The sequence below is a fragment of the Lissotriton helveticus genome, chromosome 11, assembly GCF_964261635.1.
Source record: "Lissotriton helveticus chromosome 11, aLisHel1.1, whole genome shotgun sequence".
Taxonomy (NCBI): Eukaryota; Metazoa; Chordata; class Amphibia; order Caudata; family Salamandridae; genus Lissotriton; species Lissotriton helveticus.
This window is the reverse complement of record NC_136072.1, coordinates 1,167,209,107-1,167,222,961: the sequence shown is the minus strand read 5'-3', so window position 1 is coordinate 1,167,222,961 and position 13,855 is coordinate 1,167,209,107.

Here is a 13,855-nt window from a genome sequence, read left to right as displayed (position 1 = left end):
AGAGTGTGGAACTTGTACTGTCAAGGAATGTCCTAATACTATGGAATCACTTTGTCTGATAGCTAGTGCTGTGGCTGCAACTGACTTGAGGCACGCAGGCAGAGCCTGGGCTACAGGATCTAATGTGCTCGAAAAATAAGCACAGGGCTTGTATTGTCCTGCTTGATCTTGTGTGAGAACAGATAATGCTGTACCTTCACGTTCAGTGACAAAAAGTGTAAAAGGCTTACTGTAGTTCGGTGTAGCTAAAACAAGAGCTTGGCATAGAGCTTTCTTTAACTCATTGAAACTAAGTGTATGTTCAGATGTCCAAGGGAGGACAGTCGATAGGGCTGCCTCCTGTGTCGTTAACTGTATCAGTGGTTTGGCTAGAAATGCATACTGAGGAATCCATTGTCTGCAGTAAGAAGTAAGGCCGATAAAAGCACGTACCTCCTTCTGGGTCTTGGGCTGAGGAAGACTCGCTATTAACTGGATACGGTCTGGTGTCAACTGCCTACCCCACTTGGACAGTAAGTGGCCTAAGTAGATCACTTGCTGGACACAGAATTGAAGCTTCGAAGGGGACACCTTGTGCCCCATCTCGGCAAGAAAATACAAGACTGTAAGTGATGCTCGCTCGCAAGTACGTTCAGAACGGGCTGTGATCAGTAGATCATCGACATACTGGAGCAGGGCAGTGTCTGTTGGCATGTGAATGTTGTCTAGTTGTCTCTTAAGTGCTTGACTATAAATGCTAGGACTTTCCGTGAAACCTTGAGGAGCTCGGGTGAACATATAGCTCCTTCCATTTAAACAAAATCCGAAAAGAAACTGGCTGTCTGGATGAATGGGGACACTGAAAAACGCGTTCTTGAGGTCTATGACTGTAAAAAATGAGGCTTCGGAATCAATGGCTGTCAATAGGGAAGAGATATCTGGGACAACTGGGTACTGGGGAATAATACATTTATTGAGTTCTCGAAGGTCAATCACTAATCGATATACTGGGGGTGCATTTGGATCAGTACGTTTCATGACTGGAATGATCGGAGAATTACATACATTGGAGTCAGTTTCTACAACTACTCCTTGAGCCATGAGCTCGTCAATAATTTTGGATAAGGCTGCTACAGCCTCAGGTGGCAATCTGTACTGTCTGATTCGTGGTAACACTACACCTTGCTTGAGAGTCACACGATGGGGTGTGATTTGCATGAAGCCAACATCAGTTGGACCTTGCGCCCATAGATGCTGCGGAACATTAGACAATCTTGGATCAAAATCTCGTAATACATAGTGACCCTTGAAGTCACGTAGAAACAGTCGTATTCCCTCGGGGGAACAGCAAATAACTGCACCTAATTCTTTCAGTGTCTTAATACCTAACAAATTTTCTGGACATGACTTCGTAAGTAACAGATCAGTAGTGCGGGACAATGGACCTACTTCTAGAGTAACTGGCTTAGATATCTCGTTTACAATAGGCTTTCCTGAAAATCCAAGGGAAACATTTCTAGAGCCTGAGAGCGGAGCCCCTGGAACTTCGGCGTGACTGATGGTCGTCCTACTTGCCCCTGTATCAATCAAAAACTTTCTGTCTTTCCCTAGTACTTGACTATGAACATGGGGACCTTCTTGATCTACAGGAATCTCGATGAGAGGCAAGCCTACCTCCCTCTCTAGGCTGTTTCATGAATACTGTTGATACTCTGGATACTCTGTCTGTGCATACTGGTACATCTGCTGTGTAACATGCTGTGTTGCAGCAATAGGCTGCGGTGCTGGAACTGTCTGTTGTGCATTCTGTGGCTGAGAAGTCTGTGAAACTTGTTCTTGTCTAGGCTGACGTGGTCTTTCTTTAGTCTTACCAGTAGCTATATTGTGTTTCAGAACTGCACACTCGTTTATGAAATGACCTGGCTGTTTACAATAATTGCAGGTCCCTTTAACGGGAGCTGCAGGATGACTGGCTTGATTCGGACCCCTCTTCTGACTGTCTTGTGGAACAGATTGTGCAACTAGTACTTTCATTTTCGTGTCTTTCATACGTTTCCTTTCATGATCTTGCTCTTCTCTGATTCTATTCTGGTGATATTGGAGCATCTGTAACATCTGGGACGGGGTACTAGCTTGCCATGTACTTTCGACTTTCAAAACTCGATTCTTAACTTGTGGACTTGAATTCTCGACTAATTTAGTAACAAAAAGATGAGCGTATGACTCGCTACTCGTCTTCAAGCCACTGTTTATAATAAAGCATTTCTCAAATCTAGAATAAAAATCACTAGTGTCTTCGTCTTGTTTCTGTTTACAGGCTGAGATTGCATCCCAGTCTTCCTTTTTAGTGGCTAATAATCTGGGCAAAACTTGTATTAACAATTCTGGTAATTCTTGACATTTCTCTCCAAGACCGGTACCTGGTACTCGTATCTTATCTTCAGCTTCTAGAACTGCCCAATCGATCTTTTTCTCTCCCACCTCCCATTCTTTTTCCTTGAGTTTCTCGTATACCCCTGCGAGCAACAGGACCTTTAGCATTTTAATAATATCTGGATACGTGTATTCTCCCATACGGAGCATGTCTTTTAATTCTCGGTGGAACCCTGCTGGATCTTTGTCATGGCAGGGAATTAATTTCTTCATTTCTAAGAGTTCCATCTTTGTAATTGGGGTGTAAACAAATACTCGTTGCATTTCACCATCTGCTGTCCTGACTGGGTGTACTTCTCGTAACGGATTCTGTCTATCTATGTAAAACGGTTTACTTTCTGGAGGTGAAACATGAACAAAATGCGGGTTCAGGAACGTTCTATATTTGTGGCGCTGTTCTAGAATGACACTAATTAAATCGGTACCTAAACCTTTCCATCTATACTGGAGTAACTCGTTCAGGACATCGTGTAACGGACCTGGATCAGAATGTTGACCCTCATACAGAGTAATGAGGTGCTGGATCATATACATACCCACCAGTCGTTGCTCGGCTGGGGGCAGTTTCAGAAACATTTGTGCCACTATTTCGTCTGGAAAAGTGGTAGAATCAGTAATTCATTGGACTGCTGATCGGGCTAGTTCTTGTTCATGCATGGTATTTAACTTACTATAACCGATTCGTGATTTCAGAATATGATCGGTAGCTTGAAATATTTGTTCTAGAGAACCTTGTTCTGGTGCTGGGTGATGAAAAACTGACTTGTGTTCTAGGCGTAAATGGCGGTCTGGAAATCTAGATTTTCCTACATACGCTATTCTGGCGGGATTCTCGTCGTCTACCTCTTCAGTAGAAGAGTCATTCTCTTTCTCGCTTACTTGTGCTGCTTTACGTTGTTCGTGTAACTTTATTATTTCCTTACGAATTCTCTTGTACATACTCTCTATACTACTGATAGTTCTGTGTTTACCCTCTGCTATATTATCACTCCACCTTGTCAGGATTCTCATTTCAGCCGGATCTTTGGTCGGATAATCTTGTTCCCTTATTAAACAATTAATTAGAAACTTTAATATCATGAGCTGGATCTCAGCTTTCCTTTGGGACATGGCTTCGCCAATACTTTCTGGATCATCCCCTGTACGGATGAAACGATATATTCTGTCTAGATCTTCTTTCATATTCGGTAGGGTGTCCAAATACCCGGTCACCCGTCTTACACGGATGGAATATATAACTGTGCTATCATCACCTGCAACTGGATCATAGCGGCATTCAGTAAGAGCTCGTCGGATATCTGCAACGGACTTATATTTGGGCGTACGCTGTAACGCACTTTCATGTAACTCGACTAATGTTACACGTTGGTGTGGTGGCGGGGTACCAGGAGGACCTCCTCCTGCGGCCCCTATACTGGAATCGTCGACTGATACTCTTCGTGCTGGCAGAGTGGGAAATTGTAATGTAGGCTGGACCGGGGGTACCGTAGCAGGTACTCCGGTGTCTGGAGGAGCAGGAATTACATGATTTACAGGGACTGGCGGAACAGGATTTGCATATTCTGGAACTGTGTCGTCCAAATAGGACGAAATAAAAATATCAGCTGCGGTCGGTTTGTGACGTAGCTTAGTCGGAACTAATGGTGGCGGAAAATTACTGGATGCCTCCGGGGTCGCCTTTGGCAAGCCCTCGGCAAGAAGAGGATACATACCCTTAATGAGGGCATTCCTCTGTCTGTCTGACTGTTCGGTTTTAACTCGTTCACCTATCTCGATTAGTTCCCTTTCTTGGGCTCGTTCTATGGATTCTCTACTTAATTCAGACTTTCTGATTTCTTTTTCAGTTCTCTTATGAGATTCTTTGCGCCATAACTCGATGGCATCTTTCTGTGACTGTCTGGCTTTCTTTTTCCATAATGCTTCTTCTACTCGCATGATGCACTCGGCATCCCACGTACCTGATACGGGCCATCTATACTTTTCTTCTAACTCTTTGGTGTACTCCACCCATAAATCTAGATATAATATGGCACTTATGCCATGCTTCTGATACATAAAATGACCTGGACTGTCCCTAGGCGGGACAGGAACTGCTGCTTCTAACAGACCTTTTCTGGTTTTTAACTGACGTAGTTTAGAAAATAAAGGCATGACTGAACTGTAATCTAGACACAATACAATACAAAATGAACACGATAATTACACCACTCTCATACCACGACATTAAAATACATGAAGAACATTTGAAATAACAGTTCTGACAAAATACTACCTGGAATACTGGAAACAGAATACATGAATTTTCTCGAGAACAGAACTGGCTAGAACAGAGACTAGATGCACTGCTGAAACAGTACGAAACTTACCGGTCTCATAAAGAGACACGTCAGGACCCGCATCCACCGAAGTGGACACTTCGTTTTGGGTCTGTGTACCACCAAAACCCACGGACCAGAGACAATTAGATTGACCCTGTCTAGATACTACCCTAGCTAGGATACCTCGGACCTTGGACTCTCGGCTTGGGCTCTGGTCGGGACTCGCCGCGTTCCTCCACCGCCTCGTCTGGATGCTGGACCGCAACCTCTGTCTCCTCCGTGGGCCTGAGGGATACTTGAAGCAGAAATATCTGCACGTGGCCGGTATGGTTCCGTCACGGCTGCAGAGGGTCAGGGGGCATACGTGGCTTCACCGACGCGTGGGGAAAGGGCAAGTCCCTGTTCGGGTGCCATTATGTGGTATATAAATAAATAATACCGGATCTAGGTTTGACTGGACATAGTAATAACAGATAGCTCAATAAATAAGAGTCAAGATTCGAGGTAGTAGGAGTTTGCAGGTTTAATACAGCATAAAGGACAGGAACAGGACATCCTGCACAGGAATAGGATGGCAGAGCCCGGCAGCTGCCGGGGCTGGATCTGGGATGAGCGCGCTAACTTTAATAACAGTACACAAGCATATATACTAAAACAGTTGCATTACAATACATACAATAGGCGGAGCAGTGGGTGTGGTCAATAGCAGTCGCGAAAGATAAGGGTGTAAGTGGTTGTAACAGGAGGCGTATACATAGACATGTGATGTAAACGTAACAGAATATGTCATAAATGGGGCGGAAACATGGAGGGGGCTACCTAAGGAGCCGGGACCTCTAACCTAATTTTGCGCGCAAACTGACAATGACGTGTTACTAGGAGAAGCTGGGGGCTATGAACTCTGTACTAGGAGCAGAGACTGGAGTCTGGAGAGTCAGGGCGACATGTGCCTAAACAATATCTAGTATCTGATGTTTAGAGAACATGTTGATATAAACTAAGAGTCAGGAGGGGAGAGGCTAACAGACTCTAAGACTGGAGCATGCATTATTCTACATGTAGTGCGTGTTGAGGAATATTAAATGACCATTAATACAGTATTTCTCTTACATGGAGACGTAAAGGCTAGACCATGACGGAAACTATTGATGCGATTCAGTAGCTTAGGAATGCAGAGAAGGAGGGCTGGACTGATAACTAGAATCATAACATACTCTTGGCAGACTCGTAGGCAGAGCCAGGCCGAGCCGGGCACTGCGAGGCAGGAAGTAAGTGAAGGGTCGAGGATACAGGTGGGGGCTGTATCGCTCCTCAGCGAGGGCTCAGGAGACAGGAGCTGAATCTGGTGTCCGGGCCCTTTTGAGGCCTAGAAACGGGGACTTTACAATGAAATAACGTGCACACTGAGAAACGTGGCAACGTAGCTTTACATAGGCCTAATACTCGTAGCTTTCACGAGAACTGGAAACTGGCATACTAGAGATGGACACAACTGTAATTGCGTCTTTAATCGAACATGGGGAATACATATGCATATTAATCATGCACACATAACATAAGATGGGGGACACGTAGGGACACAGAACATGGCAAAATTTACTTTTCCACACAATGGCTACGGGAATTTCACAGGTCGCTGTAAGTTTGATTTGTTTTGAGAACTCCGTATTCCTTATCAGGGGCTGGAGGAATATCGCTTGTCTAATTAGATGGCATGCGTTATGACCTAATCAGATAACGCGCTTCTGTGCCGTGGTGTGGCTTAATCAGATAACGTTTTTTGCACCGTTGGATGGCTACTAGTTAATTATTAACCAAACCAGGGTCAGGAATAGGGGAATCGATACAGTACCTATAGAAATACATCACACCCACTCCACGTAGACTATGTCCATATTTACAAATCAAGGCATAGTGAAACTAGTAGTGTTTGTGTATACCGTACCACCCCAAAATACATTCATATGCATTCTGAAAATTTTGAATTATGAAATATACGAAACACAATCACATGTACTGTATGCATAAGCAGTATAATAATGCTAAACATATAGCGCATATTTCAAACTCAGCATGAATAAATGCGAAAACTACACATGAAATGGCTCTTAATACAGAAGAAAAGTGCGAGACCATTTCATCACAATCATAAAGTTTTGTATGAAAATGCTAGAGGGTAGCTAATGTCTCTTGACTACCTAAAATAGAAATTCAGTTCTCTAAGAATAATGTCTACTTTAAGCAGAAGATAAGTGTCCCAAAAAATTGTAAATATTTTGGAATTGAGGGAGGTGAGAGGAAAAAAATTGTTCCATTTCATTGCTCTACTTTTAAAGCTGAAGGCCAAATTCAAGTCTGCAGGGAACTCTGTGTGCTAGCTCGCTCAAAGTCAATCCTTCTGCTCTGGTGAAAACATCATATCATTTAGACTGTTGAAAAAACTGTCAACAGCTTCTTGCTAAAGTTCCACTAAGTCTGAAAAAGTTGTTACCATGCATTCATGAGCATGATTGCCTTCATTGATGTTTTGATCAGCATAGCTGACTGAAGGTCGTACCTGATCGATGCTGCTTTCATCTCGTACTTCACTACCCCTCAATCGTAGTGGTGAAGTCTCCACGAATGCCGTCATCAGGATAGGTAGCCGCTGGGGGCAGCACAATGCATGAGCCGTTACCGGACCCAACAAGGTTTCTGCGTCCAATGGCATATCCGATTGTAGTGTCAAACAGGTGTCCAACACGCATTCTTCGCCGCATAGCAAGCACCTTAATACAGGCATAACACAACGTTGCCACATTGGTCTAAATGAAAGAAACCAAGTCATGTTCAAGTCCCGTAGCCGTGCTAGTCCAAGGACTCTAGTTATGCCGTCCCGGTAGCCAATGGCTAGGATCGTTTCTTCTCTTGTCGCAGGTGTTTTGTCTGTGACATGGTTTGCCAGAGCGAAATAACAGGATCAAAAATAGGATGCCTGCCACTAGTCCCAAAAGGAGAGGAAGTCCGCCAAAGATGGAATGGACAAAGTCTGGAAAAATACCCAGGATGGCTTTGAATGGTGTCAAAATTCCTGAAAACACTGTCTTAAATACACTTGAGACACCACTGGTATCAGAAATATTCAAGATTTCGTTCAGTATTTCTGCGAAATGTATGGGGGAATTTGTTGATAACAATAAATCAATCTCTGCCGTTGTCCTTGCAACTTGGAGATCATACGTTTCTTTTGATGACGTTAGCCTGGTCGGCGTCTGTAGGAGCACTGTCTTCATTCTGCTTAAAGTATCAATTCGAATAGAAGCAATTTTCAAATCGGGCCATAACCTTGCCTCCCTGTCTGGGGAATCGTTCGGGAACAATACCCGTTCACAGCACATGACCTTCCTAGTCACGGTTATGAGATAAGGTTTTCCGGGCAGCAAACTACAACATCTGCGATCTACTATTAGACTGTAACTCCCGTTCGAGAGTCTCCTAAAGAATGGTTCTATTTGTGTTGCAGGTGTGCCTAGCTGGTAACATGAAAGGTTATTTGAAGACCCTTCACAGGCTCCATGCAAGCTAATACCCTGACACAGAAGTGTACCGCTTAGTGATCTTGCACAATTATCGCCACTAAGAAACACTTTCTGGCCTTTATTACTGACACATTCGTGTGTATAGGGCAAGTTCCATGTTGACTTAATGTATCCTTTACCCAACCTTTCATACTGGCCTGCCTGTATATATTTTTGGCAGTATTGAAACTGGAAAGTAGTTATCGGAATATTTATTATTCCATGTATTATCCATTCAATGACAGGTCGTTCTGACATTGTCAATGGTAATCTCTCAAGTTTTTCAATGCTCAGAATTGTATAGTCAGCACCCTTCTGTGCCAAACTGATTTGTTTATCAGTAAGGTTAAAGATGTAAAATAATGACGTTGTGTTGATTAAACACCAAAGGCACATAGCCTGAACGCAGATTTTGTAACGTCCAGCCAAGCTGTACAATAGAACGCAACTGGGACTGACCGTGTTGTAACAACAGTAAGTCTTGCGATAATATATCGATTGCTGAAGACACAATGCTGTCCAGAGAATATATTCTGGAGGACAGAGTCATTAACCCATTGTCCACCACAGAAAGTGATTTTTCCAAATTAATACGGTCAATTTCCCGTATTTTCTCTGCTGTCTCAATTTGAGTTTCTTTCCAGGCTTCGTTATAAGCTGCATATATAGAGGCCGCTATGAAACGTTTGTGACGCTGTTTGCGTGGTCCCATAATGAAATCACGCAAGTCAGCACCTTCTGTAAGTAAAGTTAGGTGTTGCTTAATTTCTGCCAGTGTGGACGTTTGCAGCCATTGAAGGCAGAGCTTGCCCATGCTGTAGGTGGTTACTATCCCTGGATGTTGTCTTTGGGAATATCTAGGGTCTGGCCTGGTCAATGTGAACCCCTGTATTTTGTTCAGGAATCTGTCTTGACAGTTATTTGTATCTGTGGGCCAGATCAACCATTGTTTCCATTCAGGATGTGTTCTGTTTTGGTTTAGTATATGGTTTACGTCTATCTCAACATCTATAGAGCTATTATCGTTCACTGTTGGCTTTGGAATAGACGGTTTGTTTAAATCTTTGATTTTGGCTAAGCCAAGACAGGTAGTTTGTTGAATAGTGTCATTCAAAAATATAATTTGTTCTGGGATCATACAGGCTCTAAACAATGATTCTATACCTTGTACTTGCAAATCTCTTGTACCCCAAACAGTTTTTGCTTCAATATTATTGTTCCAGAAATCAAAACCAAATGTATTAATTCGCTCAAAAAATGAATCTGAATATATCAATTTTGTGTTTGTAAGCATGGTCTTCATACCTGTCTTATTTGACAATTTGAAATAAAATGTTTCTGCATTACTTGTGTTAAACCCTGAAAAGTATGAATATTTATCATAAAATGTTTTCGAGCTACCTTTTGGAGGAGTAGCACAATGTTCCCATTGGTTATAATTTAAAACATTTCTAGGTTGTGCAGATTTGTGTAGATAATGGTTACCATAGTGGTTGTAGCAGAACATTTGATCATAATTAGACGAACCCTGCAAATAATCATGTTCTGTAAATTTAGCAGACATCACAAGATCAGACATCATATCATTAATACTTTCAAAGTCCCAATCATCAGCAAACGTGCTTGGTTTTACAAAGTCACTCAATGAGATCTTGAATTGGTGTGGATACTTCAGGATTTCAACCGGACCATAGATTTCATAATCAGTTTTGTCCCATGCTACACCGCCTGGTATAGGATTGGCTGTGAAGTTCACTGAAGAAAGTTCTCTTTTCTCGACGTGTGAAGATGTGTATGGTTTAAGGACCAAGTTGATTTTCTGGCTTGCTGTGTTCATTTTAGCATATTTTCCTTCAATGAAATGTCCGAAGCATAGTACCATGATGAGCCAAAGTATGAGGATAAATGCACCTAAGGCCACCCAAAATTCAATCCATGGGGAAATCAGATAGGTTTCTTTCAGCTGTTGAAAAAGTTCCTTAGCTTTATCTTTAAAAGTTTTTGTTGATGGCTGTTTCTTAGATTCACTCAGATCTTCAGATGAATCATCGAAGTTGATGAAGTAGCCGGATGCTGTTCTGTCAATTGTTCCAATTGCTTCTGGATTACTTTTTGTTCTAGAAGTTTCCTTTGTTTTATCAGCATACTCATATGTTACTTCATTGTAGGTTGGTGTGTCTCGACTAAATGTTTTTATTTGGGTTTTTAGAGGTTCAAGTTGCATTGCTTTGTTGCATATTCCTTGTTGATGTTCTGTGGGCATTTCGAATGTGATTAGCCTCTTAGTTTGAACCTCTGGATTTGTAGCAAACATCGGTGTTCTACTACTTCTTGGGAGTCCACTTGGCCTACTGTTTGTTATCTGCCACATGATTGTGGTTTTACAAAGTCCATGGATACAACTCTGTTCTCCTTTTTACCAGCAAGGGGCGGTAGTACTACTGATCTTGTCCCGTTGATAGACAAGACAGGAACTGCTTTCCTGTAAGAAGGCCCAAATTCCTTTTTTACCGCGATCTTCTCTCTGACTAGATCCCCGACTTTTGGAATCCAGACAGGTCTTGCTGGGACAGGTGGTTTCTCTTCAGTGGTTGTTGGCTGTTGTTTCAACTTTATGTTGCTCAGGTCTTTTCTTGTTTCATTTAAGTCCTGCAAAATAGCCAAACGATCTTTGATGTCAAAGCATTCATCTTTAACCACTGAAGTCTGACTGTCAAGATCTTAGATCATCATTCTAGTACCGAACAGTAGTTCGTACGGACTGAATCCCCTCAGAGAATCTCTTGGCAGGTTATTTAGACTACGTTGGACACTTATTGGATGTGTGACCCACCCAGCTCCCGAACCTAATACCTTTTCCATTATAGATAGCTTTATGCCTTGGTTTTTTCTTTACACCATCCCGTATCCCTCATGAAGGAAGTGAGAAGAGTCCCGCTATGCAATGCTCATTTGGCCATGCTTCCCCATAAGCTTCAGGGCTAAAGGGAAATGTATTAGTCAAAACGTAGCATGCTCCTAGCGTATATGCCATTATAGACTCGCAAATCTTTTTATAACAGTCCAGACGTCAGCCGAGCGCTGGGGTCTACATTATAAGTGAAAGTTAGTCTTTTTATGTTAATCTGACGCTTTTTTTTTTTTTAATGTATATTCTTTTTTGTTGGTTTTATTGACTATTGTCTAGCCCGTCTGGAGTGAAACGCCATGGTAATACACCGTTTCTCTCGCCGCTGCGATCTCTGTTGCAGTCTGGGCAGTTTTTTACAAAAATGTGGGGATGCAGGCTCATGCCTAGCCACCAGTACACTGATTGTAATTCTTCCAGAGAATCTTTAAGCTTGAGGTGACTAAGACCCTCACCCATGTGTGCGTCCGCTATTAACAAGCTTCTCCTTTCCGTGTTTGGAATTACTCTATCCCCCACTCCAGGGATTCGAGCAAAAGGAACGGAGTTTGCATCGATTATGTATGTATAGTTGAGTGGGTAATTGATCGGTAGCGCTGAGCAGTCGCCCTTTGATGACGTTTTCACCGCCAGCACTGTTTCACCGTCAATGTTTTTTACTGTACGCTTTTTTGTAGCTACGGAAGCCGGTTTAGTTGCTCCCGCTGTGGCTGTCTCAGCCAATGAATTCCCTGCAACGTGAACGCCATCACGCTGATGACTCACTGAATGTATCACGTGAGTTTTTGGTAGTTCTTTCTTTAAAAGAACTACTTGTTCCCAAAGCGCTTTCTGCTTTATTGTGGCACCTGTGTCATCTTTGTAACCATTCTGAATCCATTTCTGCAAATCGTTATTGTATGATTTGACGCAGTAATGTGAATCGGACACTATAAGTGTAGGGAATTCGCGATCGGCATTATCTAGCGCCATTTTCAATGCTATTATTTCAGTCTGTTGTTCTGAATTAGTTTCTACTGAGTGTGTTTTTAATAATAGAGGTCTCAGTTTTCCTCCACGCCATACTTCTTTTGTAATTTCACATGTGGGGTTGTACGCTTGTTCTCCCCACCCAGGTGGTTGAGCATGGCCGTCTGTATGAATTACACAGGCGTACTGTTGTAAGGGCAGAATGTTGATTGGCAGAGGGTATTGTCTCTCATATTCTAGATATTTTAATTCTTTCAGTTCTGGATCAAAATAGTATTTTATTTTGTCCGTAGTAATTGAATTTACCCATTGTATCCATTCCGGATTCAATGCTGTAATCAGTAAATTACATGGGGTTGTTAATGCCTCAAAGGCTGATTCTGCTGTTCTGACTGTAAGACGTCTACCGTCTTTTTCTCTTGCTACAGCCGTTTGAACCGCATGAACAATGTTTTCTTTTATGCTGAACGTTTTTTCAGCTTCTGTGTACAAGTGTGATTTGTATGCAATTGGTACCTTTTCTCCCTCATTAGAGGTCAGGTATGTGAATCCGCATCTTCCTGGGATGACTCGAATCACAAGGTTGCGTGTGTTATCACGTGTTTGTAATTTTGTTTTAACTAACATGTCTGTTTGTAAAGATCTCAACATTTCTGTGTGTTTTTGAGTCCAATTGATTCTTTTAAAATCTGGTTTTATTAGATCATAAAGGGGTTTGACCATTTCTGCGTAATTTATAATGTAAGTTCTCCCGAAATTCAGGAAGCCTAGAATTGATTGTAAGTTTTTTAGTGTTCTAGGTGCTTGGATTACAGCACATTTCTCTAGGAAATTGTCAGCCAGGCTTTTGCCTTCACTTGATAGTTCATATCCTAAAAACAGGACTGGTAGATGGGCAATTCTTTATTTTTTAAAGTTGAATTTGTAACCCTCTGCTGCGAATCCAAGTATTATGGTGTTCACTCTCTTCAAGTGAGTATCCAAGTCATCGTCTGTAAGATAGATGTCGTCGACATAAGATAATGCCTCGTCATCATATGTTTGTAGTAATTCTGTTACTCTCGCTGAGAATAATCCTGGGCTGTTCTTGAACCCCTGGGGCAAACGACAGAATTTTTTTTGCGCGCCATTTATTGAGAACGCCGTCAAATATCTGCTCTCTGGTGCTATATTTTGACAAAAGAATCCATTAGAGATGTCTAATGTTGTCTTGTATTTTTTTGCGCACTATGTTATTCATTAGTGCAGCACTATGCGAGTTTTGTACTGCAAAGGTTTTGCAACATGAGTTAAGGTGTCTGTAGTCCAAAACAAGACGATATGAGTTGTCTGGTTTGGAGACAGGAAACAAAGGATTATTCATTTGTGAGGTGCAAGTTTCAATCACCCCCTGGTATTCAAGTTGATCTAGGATCTCTTTTACCTGTTTTTTAGCTTCTTGCTTAATTGGGTACTGCCTCTGTGCAGTAGGTTGTGATTTTAACTGGATTTTGTGAGGAGGAGAGTCCTTATCCCATCCCACATGATTTTTATATAAGGCAGGTGCTTGAGCTACTGCCCACTTTCTTGCAAGTGTATATTTTTTATGAATTGGAATATGATTTGAGAAGGCAGGCATAATTATTTCTTCGCCATGTGGGCACTCCCTGACAAACTCGGGTGGCCAGTCTCGTTCAGCTAGAAGGATGTCA